This window comes from Monodelphis domestica, chromosome 1 (assembly GCF_027887165.1).
Source record: "Monodelphis domestica isolate mMonDom1 chromosome 1, mMonDom1.pri, whole genome shotgun sequence".
In the NCBI taxonomy this organism is placed as follows: domain Eukaryota; kingdom Metazoa; phylum Chordata; class Mammalia; order Didelphimorphia; family Didelphidae; genus Monodelphis; species Monodelphis domestica.
The window spans coordinates 338,797,218-338,809,563 of record NC_077227.1 but is presented as its reverse complement, the minus strand read 5'-3'; the positions used below and the strand labels follow the sequence as shown (position 1 = coordinate 338,809,563).

The 12,346-nt window shown below is 35.6% G+C and overlaps 1 protein-coding gene across 15 annotated transcripts in view; it reads right to left on the bottom strand.

Annotated features, from left to right (window-relative positions):
- ANKHD1 (ankyrin repeat and KH domain containing 1) overlaps nt 1-12,346 on the bottom strand; it is a 124,715-nt gene that overhangs the window by 97,731 nt on the left and 14,638 nt on the right. The window contains exon 1 of one of the 15 annotated variants that reach the window (XM_056793821.1): nt 2,165-2,183. The exons of the other annotated variants lie outside the window; for them this stretch is intronic. The gene's annotated coding sequence lies outside the window, so the exon portion shown is untranslated. Of the gene's footprint in view, nt 1-2,164; nt 2,184-12,346 lie in introns of those variants that run through there. 15 annotated transcript variants of the gene reach the window in all.

The window sequence follows — 12,346 nt, the reverse complement described above, 5'->3', positions numbered from 1 at the left end:
GGAATAGTAGACTCATGGGGAAAGAAACCTTGAGAGACCACAAAATCTATCTTGTTTTCAATTAGAGATTAATAAAAACAAAAATATAAATTTTCCCCATACAAAGTCACAGAAACCCCCTAAACCTATCCAGAGGCCCATGGGGGTAGAGAAACATGGATCTCTGGTAAAGAATCCCTTATCTAAGGTCTTTACAGACATGACATAAATATACTTAAGGAAATGAATAAACCTCATATTCATAAATTAAAAGGGCATTTTCTTCAATAAAAATGCAAATCAAGAATTTAAGACACTAGTCAAATGTTATCAGATAATTTGATTACCTCTAGAAAACAAATACATTTACTTTAACATAAAACTTGTACTATTTAAGTAAATTATAAATTGCACTACTTGCAAATATTAATTATATATCATAAATTTCATAAATCTTTTCTGTTTTCTATCACTGATATAAAAAGGTCCACAAAGAGAAAGTAACTTCATGGAGGAATCTTAAAGAACCAGCTTTTTCTAACATATGAAGCTATCTGATATTTCCTGTATTTCCTGGTAAGACTGATCTGATGTCTACTGAGTTATGATTTTAATCCATTCCTTATTACAAGTTAGTAAAAAATGTCTAATATAAAGTCAAGTAATATGTATTCTCCAAAAGTGTATTATGCAAAATTAAGCAATAAAAATCATAGGGCTTATGGGGAAAATGGGTTAGGGGTACAATGCCCAAAAACCTCCTTAGAGACACATTAAAAACAAATTAAGAACCTAATAAACAAGAATATAGTTTAACACATTAAACAGTTAAGAAATAAATAGTGGGATAATCCTTGGCTTCCAGCTACAGCCTTGGGTTTTCTGCCCATACCCTCATCTCCCCAAATCTAGAGCAGGTTGGGAAGGTGGAAAACTCTAGCTGTAAGGCCCAGGTGAAGGGGAACAGGGATCTGACCTGGTCCTCCTCTGCCCACAGATCAAACTGAACCAGAAGTTTTCCAGGCATTTTCTCTAGCTGTCCTCCATACCTGGAATGCTCTCCCCTCTTCCATCCTCACTACTGACCTCCTTGGCTTCCTTTAAGTCCCAACTAAAATCCTACCTTCTAGACAAAGTCTTACTTAATACCCCTTAATTCCAGTGTCTTCTCTCTCAATTATCTCCTATTTATCCTGTATATAGCTTGCTTTGTATTTATTTGTTTGCATGCTATCTCTTCCATTAGACTGTAAGTTCCTTGAGGACAAGGGCTGTCTTTTGCCTCTTTTTGTATCCCTGGTGCTTAGTACCATGCTAGCACAAAGCTGAAGCTTAATAAATGTTTACTGAACTAAACTGAAAATATGGCACTTTGCCTTGACAAAGACTTTGAAGTTTGTTTGTGGAAGGAAGAGATGGAAGGGTAGCAGCTTGTGTGTATTGTGAAGTGGTAGTTTTCAGCATAAGAAATCCTGTACAAGGCAAATTGAAATTTGCATTGAGCTAAAAATGTTCCTTAATATATCAATTTCATTGGAGGAAATTCACACTTAAAGGGTTTTGAAAAAGGCTTCTTGGAGAAGGTGACATTTAAACTGGGTCTCAGAGAAACAAACAAATTCTAGGAAATGGAGCTGGGAAGACAGCATTTAAAGGCACATCAACAACCAGTGCAAATACAAAGCGATAGATATGGAATATTAAAGGCTGAAGTATGTAGAGAGAAGAAAAGTAGTAAATTTTCAGGTAGGGAGGAATTAAAAAAAACAAATAGCAAATGCAAAAAGGGATGAATACAAAGTTAAGATCTATAATCCATAACTTGGGCTTTGGATAATTCCAAAATTATTCTTCTTTCAAATATCACAATTGTAATTTTAGTGGCCCTATAAGAAAGAGCATCTCCTCTGTATGATTTATGATTCATAATTCATAATGAATATCAAATGGCCGATAGCCTACCATAAAAAGAGGCCATAAGAGATGGTAAGTATCAAATAGCTTGGGAATTGTCTGGCTCTGAACCACCTGGGAAGTACAACAATCTTATATACCAATCTTTAACTTCAAAACTACTGACATTAAACCACGTACTATGTTGCAATGTTGTTTCTTTAAGATATAATTACTGATGACAAAGAGAACTCCATTTTGGATCTGAGCCAGTAGGATAAATGCAGCTTACCAGTCGTCAAAATGATCTTGCATGGTAACTTCTTGCACAATAAAGAGCTTGTTATAAGCACATAAAGAGAACTGTGCATCTTCTGGTAGGTTACCTTGTCAGTTCTGAGGACAGACTGAACAGTATTGAAAATAAATTAAATTTTAAAAAACTGTATTATCAGCTCTATCATTACTACTAAAGGCTGTATTTTAGATGCAGTTCTCATTTTAGACAAAAAAGTGGACTAATGTACTATTCTGGCACCCTATGGGAATTTAAACATGTTAACATTGTAGAATACCCTTCCCCTGCCCTCCCTCCCAAGTCAAGGTTATATTTCTATAGAATGTGAGTACCTTAAGGGAAGGGGCTATTTTTAAATTTCTTTACTTGATTTGAACTCCAACTACAATAGAAATAAAGATAACTCTTACACAGCACAATCTAGTTTGGAAAGTTATACATATATAATTTTAGTCGATCCTCACAATAATCTGAAAAAGTAATTACAAAGAGCCATTGTCCCTAAACCCTTACTGATGGAAGTCTAATTAAATTCAACTTAATAATAATTTATTACATATCATGGCACTATACAAAGACCTATGTAAGGTATATAAATAATAGAAATCGATGGTTTATATAGCACCTTAAAGTTTACACTTTGCAGTAAAGCACTTTACATACATTATCTAATTTAGTTCTTACACCAATCCTAAGAACGAAATACTAATAGATATTATTTCAATTTTACAGACAAGAAACTACAATTCAGAGAGATTAAATGGCTTGCCCACAGTCATGCTTTGTATAAAATGTTGAGTTTGGGTTTGAACATGTATCTCGAGTACAAGTCTAGTTCTCATCACTCTATCTTCTTAAGTCTCTTATGTATACATTTACACAAAAATTACATGTATATATGGGCTCTCTATCCTTAGAGAGTTTACAAACTAACAGCAATACAACAACCATACAAATAAGTATGAGGCAGTATATAAATGATGCCCAAAGTATTATCATAGGACAATAGAAGTTCAAAGGAAGAAGCAATTATTTCAAGCTAGGGTATCCAAGGAAGTCATGTATTTGTGCTTAGACTATAGTAAATTCTTAATAAATGCCTGTTTCTGCCTTCTGTGGCAAATGTTCCCAACAAACATTTTACAATCTTATCAGAGGGAATAACATGAGTATAGAAACATGTTCAAGAACAAAGAATGGTTTTAATTGGTTAATAAATTGAGAAACTATAGGAAAGTGGGAGATAAAGTTAAAATGATAGACTGGAGCTAAGGCCTTGAAAATGAGACTTTTGTAAGTTTTAAATGTAGGCAATGAGGAACAAATAAAAGTTATTGATAAGGACAGTGAAATGATGAAACTCTGCTTGAGGAAGATGTTGGCAGGGAGCAAAGAATAGTGGAAAGTGGACTAGTTTTGGAATCAGAGAACCCAAATTCAAATCTGGATTATTTTGGGCAAGTCACTCAACCTCTTTGAACCTTAGTCTCCTTATAAGTCAAGCTAAAGGGGTGGAAGTGGGAGTGGGAGTGGTATATCTTTGAGTTTTAAATCTATAGTGGCAGCAGAATGTAAGATAGATTAGAAAGGGAAGGCATTCATCTTGGAGAATTGGGGAGACTCGTTTGGAAAATACTTTAAGAAGTATCAATGGGTGATAGAAATAGAAAAGGAATGGATACAAGATACACTATAAAGACGAAATGGATAGGTTCTGCAACTACTAAGATAATAATAACTTATCAAAATGAAGCACTTTAAAAATTTGAAAACTTTACCTATATTATTTTATTTGATCCTCATAATATTAGGCTCCTTGTGAGTAAGGATTGTTTTACTTTTTGTATTTGTAACCCAACAGCTTATCATAGTACCCAGCACAAAGTAGGAGCTTAATACTTGTGGAATGAGAACAATGGGGGATGAATGTGAGAGAACAAGGAAAAGGAAGGAATCAAAGATGACTTTAAAGTTTTGAATGTGACTGGGAGAATGGTGATGCCAATGAGAGAAATAGGAAAAAAAGGAAGAGAAGGAAAGATTAAGGGAATAGGTAAGGAAGATAGTGAGTCAGACTTTATGTTGAGTTGGAAATGTTAGATCATCCAGGATGTAGATTGGCAGCTGGCAATACAAGACTGAAGCTTTTGCATAGTAGATAACTGAAGCTAAGAGAACAGATATAATCACCAAGGATGAGGATAAATTGAAGGAAGACGGGAAGGGAGAAGAGGACAGATAAGACAGAGCCTTTGAGGAGTATCTATTATTTATATATAGCAAAAGTACACAGAGAAAGAACGTTAAGAAAACACTTGCCTTCATGGTGTCTGAGCATAAGCCATTTTAAAAAGTATGACTAGTTTGAAAAAACTTTAAACATAAGTTTACTGAACATAATATTTTTGATTTTGAAGGTCATGTAAATCTGGATTGTGAGAGGCAGCAGTTTGATATAGAAGGATCATTTGGTTCTAGTTATGCCTTCTTTAAAAGAATGCTGTTTGGGGGAAGCTGGGTAGCTCAGTGGATTGAGAGCCAGGCCTAGAGACCGGAGGTCCTAGGTTCAAATCTGGTCTCAGACACTTCCCAGCCGAGTGACCCTGGGCAAGTCACTTAACCTCCATTGCCTAGCCCTTACCACTCTTCTGCCTTGGAGCCAATATACAGTATTGACTCCAAGATGAAAGGTAAGGCTTTAAATAAAAAAAAGAATGCTGTATGACCAGCCATAAATTAAGTTCTTGGATGTCTGTTTCCTAACTGGAAAAGGTAGTATGTACTTTGCCTACTTTGAAGGGTAATTGTGAAGTCCAAATAAGGTAACAACATATAATTCAATTTTTTGGTCAACAAGCATTTATTAAATATTTGCCATGTGTCAGACACTGTGCTAGGTGCTAGGAATAGAAGGAAAGGCAAAAATGGTCCCTACCCTCCAGGACTTTTCATCTAATCATATGCAAAACAAACTATAGTTACATAAGATATATTCAGAATAGAAAGGAGGCAATAACAGCTAAACCTGGGAGTCTTAACCTGGGTTTATAAAGTTCTTAAAATTTTTTTTCAATATAATAGGTTTCCTTTTTAATCTTATCTTTTTTACTTTATACATTTTTAAAAAGGGTCCCATCAGGGACAAAATGCTAAAAGGGTTCATTATAAAAATAAAAAAAAAGAGGTTAAGCTCTTTAGAGTTAGAGGGACTGGGATAATAGGCAGGATGTTAGTTGAATCTTAAAAGGCAGAGAAACTAAGATGCAGAGGTGAGGAAGTAGAGATTTCCAGGTTGGAGGTCAGCAAAGAGAGGGAAATGGAAAATATCATATTTAAGGAATTACATACATAGACCAATATTGCTGAACTCAGAATTCAAAGAGTAGATGAAAATATAAGAAAACTGAAAGGTAGAATAGGGCTGGGTTCTGTAATAGTTTTAAATGCCAAACAAAAGAATTGATATTTGATTCTGGGGATTACAGAGTTACTAGAATTCAATGACTGGACAAGAATGGAAATAACATTGCATTGATAACTCAAGAGTGCCACGGACATGTGTGGTGTGGTGTCTATGTGTTTATAAAATCAGGAAAACAAATAACACTTGAGCTAAACCTTGGAGGAAACTAAGGATTTATCATAAGGATCAAAGAGGTAAAGGCAAAGAGAGAGTATACTCCTGGAATGGGGGAAAAGTATGTGCAAAGGCTCAGCAAGAGGAGATGGAATGTCTTGCACAGGGAACGTTAATAAGTAAGCCAATTTGACTGGAATTTTAAGAGTGCAAAAAGGGTAGTTATATGCAGTATGCCTAAGAAAGGTAGGCTGAAGTCAGGCTGTGAAGGGCCAAAGAGAAAAAAATGTATTTTAACCTGGAGTATAAGGAGCCATATGGATTTCTTAATAGAAGTGAAATGGTCTGAACTGTCTTAAAAATGTCAATTTTAGGGGGTAGCTGGGTGGCTCAGTGGACTGAGAGCCTCAGAAACTTCCTAGTTATGTGACCCTAGGCAACTCACATAACCCCCCATTGCCTACCTCCCTTACTGCTCTTCTGCCTTGGAACCAATACACAGTATTGATTCCAAGATGGAAGGCAAGGGTTTAAAAAATAAAACAGAACACTTCAATTTGCTAGTTCTGTGTGGAGGATGGATTGGAAAGGGAGGATTCATGGGGCAAGGATACCAACTAAAAAGTACAATAACATATTTTGAGAGATCAGAGGAACCTCAAATAGGATGCTGGGTAAAGTAAAGAGAGGGAATAGGATGGATTCCAGAGATGCCATGGCAACTGAATCAATAAGCAACTTAAAAAAATACTTCTAAATAAGAAAGCATCAACTATAATTTTCGAGAATGTATTGTATTTTGTCAAATCCTTAAATTTTTTAGGCACTGGCAGTTTGACATAAAAGAGAAGACAAGACAAAGTAATTATGCAGAAGAGAGGGTGGGGAGAAGAGAGAATCTAATGAACTAGAAAATGTATTTAAAATTTTAGGGAAATAGGAGGAAAAGAATGTAGATTTGAAAATAAAGTCAAATTAAGAAACTATTTAAAAAATAATAAATAATTTAACTTTTAATTATACAACAATATACTTGAAGCCAAATGTCAAAATGATTAAAAAATTTTGTTTCGTATTTTAAATTTTAGAAATATTTACTAAGTACTTATTATGTGAAAGATCTTTGGGCTATGAAGTAAAAAACCAAATTACTTAAGGGCCATGAATTTGTTTTTTAAAAAATATTTTGATAACTATCTCAATATTGGTTTCTTTTGTAGACTCATGACATTTATTTTATGCATTTAAAACCATGATCCTCAGGGATTCATAGGATAACTGCCAAAGTGGTCCAAGTCATGAAAAAGGCTAAAAAATCCTGCCCAGAGGGTTTGCATTCTTTTGGAGGGATATAAAACATACCCAAATAAGTATAATACAAAGTAATTTGAGGAGGGAGAAGACACTAGAGTTAGTAGGAATATCAAGGAAGGTTTCAAAAGAGCCAACAGCTGAGCTAAACCTTAAAAGATTTGATTAGGATGCTAGTGGCAAAAATTAGGGGAATGACTTTCAGGGAAGAGGTCAAACCTTATGTTCATTAAGGCTCAGAGGTAGGATCTGAACTATTGAGTCTGGAATATTTTTGTTTGACAGGAGCAAAAAAATTTTCATGAAGGAAATAGAACAGTGCCAAACTATGAAAGGTCTTAAATGCCATGTCTTGGAAATAGCACCAACATCATATATTAAAGCAAATACTGTTACATGTAATTCTAAATTATGATTATGTATATTAGTCATATCATCAAACTATTTCTAATGTTGGTATCTCTTATTGCTACCTCTTCTGAATTTTCAAATGTAAGCCATCAGAAATTAATAAAATAACAGAATATTAGTTAATGTTTACTATTTGGAGAAGGTTTAATGAGCCACTTTTGACAATTTATGTTACACTAGAATACTGGCATAAATTATAGTTAATCAAGTTAAATCATATATAATTGCATAGATATTTAAGGTAAATGCAACATAATAAAGCCCTTAAGTTTTTTTTTAATAACCCTTATCTTCCATCTGAGAATCAATACTGTGTAAGGGCTAGGCAATGGGGTCAAGTGACTTGCCCAGGGTCACACAGCTAGAAGTGTCTGAGGCCAAATTTGAACCTTGGCCCTCCTGTCTCTAGGCCTGGCTCTCAATCCACTGAGCCGCCCAGCTGTCCCCAACACTGAAGATTTTTAGTGTAATATGATGACACATCAAATATAATGACTATAGACTTTATAAAATCTTCACAAATTCTTAGTAATGACAAACTTTAAATTGCTCAAAAGATATAACTGCATATCACTATCCCTGCACAATAACTACATTCACAAACAATAAAATACAACTAATAATTGTTAATATTTTTCAAAAGCATGGAAATTTATTTCAGGTCAGAAACTCATGGCACTTAGCCCCACAGGGCTTTGCTTTCTTTAAATGTGATTAGATACAAGTAAGAGTTTGTTTATAAAGCCTATCAAAAGCAATATAGAGGGTTAATTACAAAAATTAGTATTTCTTGAAAAACAGCTGTTGTAGAACAAGAGCCCAAGACAAAAATTTAGTGATTTTCCTCATCATTATTCTCTCTTCTCTTAAAGTGCCCATAATATTTAAGCTTCCATCCAAACTTATGCTTTGTTACATTTGACATTTCAAATGAACCAATGAAAAAGTCACTGTAGAGACTTACAGAAGAGAGTTGTACAAGCTAGAACAGTCTACCACAAAAGAAAAAGTAGTTTAATCATTGAAGTGTTTTTAGTGAGAAAATAGCAGCGGGGTTATCTAGTTCTGATAACTTTCTGAATTTAAGGGGGAGAAAATAACCAAAAGCTTCATTGCATACATTCAGTATGTGTCTGTAGATCTGTCAGTTCAAACTGTACATTCTGTCCAACAGACTATACCAACTCATCATATCCTTATGATTTGTGATTCTCATGTTTCCTCAACATGCTAGGAGTAATCGTACATCTTGATATATTACTACCAAATGAACATACCAACTGTTATTACTTAATATGCTGCCTATAAGATGATGAATTCTTTGGCCAAAGCAACACAAGAAACAAAGAAAAAAAAGTCCTCCCCAATTCTGTGCATCCCCTTTCCAATTCTGCAACTACAGTAACTGTGACAAGAAAGGGGAATAGGGGTGTTAAGAATCACAATCTAGAACATTAATTTTGAATCATATAGTTAAAATAAAAACTTAGCAAGTTTAATAATCAATTGTACTATCACTAAGGGTACCATTTTGCAACGTTAGGCAAACATTAGATACACTGCCTAGGTTTATAACCTAGACCCTACCTACTTTTCCAGGCTTTTTTGCTCCTCTCTACAATGACATTGTCAAATCACCCTCTTCTTGAAAGGAGAATTTCTCCTAACACTGTATTCTTCTAATTCTTCTCCAATCTATTTGACTTCCATCTCGGTCTCCCCTTTGTTAGATCTTCATTCAGGTATATCCTATAACCCTGGGGGTGTCCTCCAAGGTTCTGTCCCAGGCCCTCTTCTTTTCTCTCCCTCTATTTTACTTGGTGATCTTATTAACTCCCATGGATTCAATTATCATTTCCATACAGAACATTCTCAAATCTACTTATCCAACTCTCTGCTGACCTCCAGTCTCACACCTCCAATTACTACTGGAAATGTAAAACTTTCTATTCCATAAATAAACTCAACTCATTATCTTTTCCTTAAAAAACAAAATAAAACAAAAACCCCTTACTTTCTTAGAATCAATACTATGTATTAGTTCCAAGGCAGAAGAGTGGTAAGGACTAGATAATGGGGATTAAGGGACTTGCCCAGAGTTACACCGCTAGGAAGTGGCTGAGGTCAGATTTGAATCCAAGACCTCCGGTTTCTAGACTGACTCTTAATCCACTGAGCCACCTAGCTGCCTCCCCTCATTATCTTTTCCCCAAAAGAGCCCCCCCCCCCACCCCCTTCTAAAAGTCTTAATTACTGTCTAGGACACCACTATCTGCACAATCGCCCAGGCTTACAACCCAAGCATCATCCTCCATTCCTCACTCTTCTTCATATCAAGTTAATTGCCAAAATCTGTTGATTTTAGTAACTCTCAAAATGTCTTTCTCTCCTCTTGACACTATAATCACCCTGGTGTAGGTCCCCCCTCCTCCCAATCACCTTGAACCTAGAATACTGGAATAGCCAGCTTGTTTGTCTATCTACCTCAAATCTCTTCCATTCAATTCAGCTGTCAAAGTAATCTTCCTAAACAGGTTTAGCTATGCTATCTCCCTTACTCAATAAACTCCAGTGGCTCCCATTCACTTTCGTGGATCATATATAAAATTCTCTATTTAGTATTCAAAGACCTTCATAACCTCCCTCCCACCTTTCCAGTCTTGTTAAAACCTTAACTCCCACATACTCGAACATCCAGAGACGTTGGCAGCTTCCTTGCTATTCCTCATACAAGACATTCCATCTTCCTACTCTGGGCAATTCCTCTAGTTGCCCCCAGGAATATAATGTTGTCCCATCTCATCTCCACAGCTTGGTTTTCCTGTCTTCCTTTGAAGTCTTGGCTAGAAGCCACCTTCTACATGAAGCTTTTCCTGATCACTCCAAGAGAACAGGTACTGTTTTACCTTACTTGCTAGTCCTCATACACAGCATTCTATACCTCCCATTTCCCTGCCTTTTCCTTATATCTGGAATGCTATATTCTCTTAAAATCTCTGACTTCCTTCAAGACACCTAAAATTCAAACTTCTTGCTTGGCTCCCCCTCAGCCACTAGAGCATTACCCTCAAAAAGTTACCTTCCACTTACTTAATATGGATTAGGTATGAACCTAATTATTTACATGTCACTTTCCCCCACTGCAAGCTCTTTGAAGGCAAGAGACAAAATGTTTTTGCCTCTTCTCCCCCTCCCCCCCAACATTCTCTTTGCTTAGTACAGGGCTGAACTATAAGCAATGAATAAATGCTTGACATTTAAATTGGATGTATATAATTATATAATTCTTTTCACAGGTTACCCCTTATGAAGATCAAACTTTTGTCACATATGAAAATTTTTTGAAGGAATGGAGATTGAGACCTTAAGAAAAAAAGCTGACTCATTTATTCACCAGGTTTTGTCGTTTTATTTTGTTAACACAAATGGTCTATATCTTCAGTGTGTACTAGCAAAACCCTAAGAATTGTCAAAAGAACTAGAGAGTCGGGAATACTACGCCCCTAACTAGTTTGGCAACCTTGGGTAAATAACTTGACCTCATCAGGTCTCAAATATCTCATCTGTAAAGTGAGGGAGTTAGCATGTGTTTTTTTAAAACCCTTACCTTCTTCTGTCTTGGAGTCAATACTGTGTATTGGCTCCAAGGTAGAAGAGTGGTAAGGGCTAGGCAATGGGGGTCAAGTAACTTGCCCAGGGTCACACAGCTGGGAAGTGTCTGAGGCCAGATTTGAACCTAGGACCTCAGGTCTCTAGGCCTGGCTCTCAATCCACTGAGCTACCCAGCTGCCCCCAGCATGGTTTTTAATGTCTCTTATAGTTCTAAAATTGTAATTCTAAATGATGTTCTAGTGAGAAGCCCTTTCAAGGCTTAAGTCTGGCAATGGTAGAAGGATAACAACAATGATAACATTCAATCCCATTAGCACATTACCTGCAGAGTTTATAGTAAAAGGGCAAAGAGTTTATATTTGACTTTGGGTGAGTTACTTAAACCTTTCTGAACTTGTTCTTTCATCTTAAAGGGAGGATAACAGCCCCTTGTCTCAGAGCTGTGAGGACCAAATGAAAAAATGTCTACTTTGCAAACACCACAATGCCTACATAAACAGCCAACAGGAGATATACATTTCAATCCTTCTGTCTTCTTTGCCCTTTCTCAAGAGACAATAGGGATAGAACCTATCTTCTCATTACTAAAAAAATTTTTTTTTTCTTAATGGACTTGCAAAAGAAAGTTTCTTCAATAGTTTCACAATAGCCTAAAACATCATAAACTATTAATTAATAACAATGAAATAAGTAAACATGCCCCAAGATCTCTTCTTCTTGAGTACCCTAACTCTATACTCAGTGACCCACACACATACTTTGTCTTTGCCCCTGGCTAACAGGTGCATCAACCATGAAAACCCTATATGAATATATTATCGGGTCTGCTTTGCTCCTTTGGTGCCAGTAGATGGAGCACAGGTTCAATTCTAGTCCTAAAACTGAGGCTGTCAATTTATGGTTTAGGCTGATATGTAAGTAAGAAAATATTGTTTTATTGATTGCACATATACACTTCAGTTCTAAATAATTATGCCAAAATCCTGTAAGGAAAGCATATTTCCAAAAAGCATAGCACTGCACCAATCAGTCCACCCTGTGTCACTGTTAAATTTTAGACCTAGAATTCTGAGATAAGATATGAAAAGATATTTGACAGGAATTTGTAAGAGGGTGAAACAATCAGAATTCTTTTTCATGTTCTCTAAAACAACTTTTAGAAAAATCTCTTTCAACTTAATAAGATTAATTTATCAAGTTACTGTAGGATAACAGTTTATGACTTTGGACAAATCAAACCTCTTGGGTTCTTAATTTCCTTATCT